This window comes from Etheostoma spectabile, unplaced genomic scaffold, assembly GCF_008692095.1.
Source record: "Etheostoma spectabile isolate EspeVRDwgs_2016 unplaced genomic scaffold, UIUC_Espe_1.0 scaffold352, whole genome shotgun sequence".
Taxonomy (NCBI): domain Eukaryota; kingdom Metazoa; phylum Chordata; class Actinopteri; order Perciformes; family Percidae; genus Etheostoma; species Etheostoma spectabile.
In genome coordinates this window covers 1,044,169-1,046,459 of record NW_022605591.1, presented here as the reverse complement: position 1 = coordinate 1,046,459, position 2,291 = coordinate 1,044,169, and the positions used below count along the sequence as shown (strand labels likewise).

Below are 2,291 nucleotides of genomic sequence, written 5' to 3'. Positions count from 1 at the left end.
CCTCATCTTTAGTGACCTATTGTGTAAAAAATGCACATTTAGAAGTTATTACTTCAATAGGTTTTTCATTTATGAATTTACAGAGAACAAATCACCTCTTACATTTCTCAGACAACCTCTCACAGCTTTAAGTTTGTGATTAAAAACCAATGAGTTATCAGTATCAGGGCTTTGATTTGTAACAAATGTAGATTTATAGGTCATTTCTGAACATATTAATAATATGAACATATGACATCAAGTCATCTCTAAGATGTCTCAGACTTAATCCCAAAAGTTACAAAGCTCTTACTTTGTGAAAGAGCCCATTCAGCCATGCAGGTATGCAACGCATCATGAACAGCAGGTAGGAACCATAGGAACTGGAACCGTCCGAGTAAACCTCAACTTAACTGCCTTTGCTCTAGCTGTGTGACACCTTTTTAAGAAGTAATTCATGGTGGGTTCAATCCACTTAGGAAGATCAGGGACCACCCACCGTGATTATGTTGTTTTTTCCGACTGCCAGCGTTCACATGCATCTTCTTCTTCTGTTATGTTGGCGTTTGGCATAACAACTGCCACCAACTGTTGGGCGTAGCCTAGAGCATCAGGTGTGTGGAAACATGGAGGCCACAATTATAAAATATTTGCTGCTGTTTTCTTATGCGAGCATACAAACAGCACATCGACAGGTGGTTGTTTGTGTTATCTGCAGGACAAGAAACCAGAAAGGACAGGGATACGGTGTTGTTTTTTACACATCGGCCTATTTATGAATAATGTGAAACATGTTATGTCTGTGTATATTTCTTGGCAGAGGCGTTTGTCCATAGTAAACAGTTTATTGTCATTGAAATATTTTCCGTGAACCAAAGTTGCCTACATCAAACGTCAGTTGTCAACAACGCGTCACCAACTGGGGAACTCTGTTAGCAAAATCTAGCCCGACTTTCCCACTTCTTATTCCGACAGGAAGTGACGTGAATGATGAGGTTATCACTGGGAAAAATGGTTTTCAGATGTCCATGAACGCACGAAAAGTTACAAAAGGAAATCAATGCAACAAACATAAATCATCTGCTGGTATCAAAGATAATGTCACATTCTTATTTATATTATTTATTATTGATAAAAAAATACATGTTAATTTCAGATTGAAGAGAGAAATACGTTAAATATTCCCTCTAACATGGTATGAGATATTATATCTTTAAATGACTTTTAAATTTGGAATAAAATAAATTGTAAGGTGTTTATTCATCAGCACTCAATCTGAAACTTTTTTCAGATTGAAGGCTATGGCAAAATATGAACATCTAAGATTATTACAATAAATTGGGTTGGTCTGAAGTAGCTACATTACCCTCAGGTGTGTTTTAGGCGTAGCGTGCAATAAACCAATCAGAGCATTGTCTCAGATTCCCTTAAAAGCAGGCGTGCTTGTTCCATGGCGGAATCCTACTATAATGGTGGATTTGCTAGGCCTCGTGGGTGCGCGCCAGGAGCGGTTCACAGTCTAGGAGACCGACGTTTGATTTTTCAATTTTGACAAAATGTAAATAAAGAAATGTCACAAAAAACATACTTTCTGATGTTTTGCGCTCGCTCTCAATGAATCCCGAGGTTATTCCCGAGGAATTGTTATCTGAAACTGCAAAATAGCACCAGGGAACGTTTGCGCCAGAACATGCCTCCTCTTTTTGCTGAACTCCCCCCCCCCCGTGCACAAATTCATTCTCTAATTTACGCTGTTCGTCGGGTGCAAAATAGGAATGATACATGCGTTGATGTACAAAGTCAATTGTGCCGGGTGCAAGATGGGCCCATGGTATTTCTATGCGTAATGGAGCTAGTGGCCCAAAGAGACTTTCAAAACTCAGAGCTAATGGCTTCTGAGTAGGGCTGTAACGATACACCAAACCCACGATTCAGTTTGTGTCTCGATATTTGATTCAATACAAACCTCGATTCTTTTCTCTTTTTTTGCGGGGGGGGGGGGGTCCTCAGTAAACGTAACACAACATCGCTTTGTCATTGATTATCCCACTTTGCAACACAGTAATACAACAGAGACCTTATTTATTGATATTGATTGATTTTAATATCGATCGATCCAACACCCAAGATTCTTTTGTCAGTCAATGTCAAAGTGGCGCCAAAATGAATGGGAGTCAATGGGATGCTAATTGCAGGTGATGGTTTTATACCATTAAAATGGCGCCATGGGAGCTACGCTTAGAAACAAGAGACTTACCCCCTTTGGACACATCCACAGTTAGCCCCCAGCCAGCTAGCAACCATCCACTATC

The 2,291-nt window shown here is 39.8% G+C and overlaps 1 protein-coding gene and 1 long non-coding RNA gene across 4 annotated transcripts in view; both read left to right on the top strand.

The window, feature by feature from the left end:
* The window catches only part of tnk1 (tyrosine kinase, non-receptor, 1), a 16,513-nt gene that overhangs the window by 1,570 nt on the left and 12,652 nt on the right, over nt 1–2,291 (top strand). The gene's annotated exons all lie outside the window — the stretch shown is intronic.
* LOC116686336 (uncharacterized) overlaps nt 2,011–2,291 on the top strand; it is a 26,607-nt gene continuing 26,326 nt past the window's right edge. The window contains exon 1 of the long non-coding RNA XR_004331224.1: nt 2,011–2,125. This is a non-coding gene — a long non-coding RNA (uncharacterized LOC116686336). The remainder of the gene's footprint in view (nt 2,126–2,291) is intronic.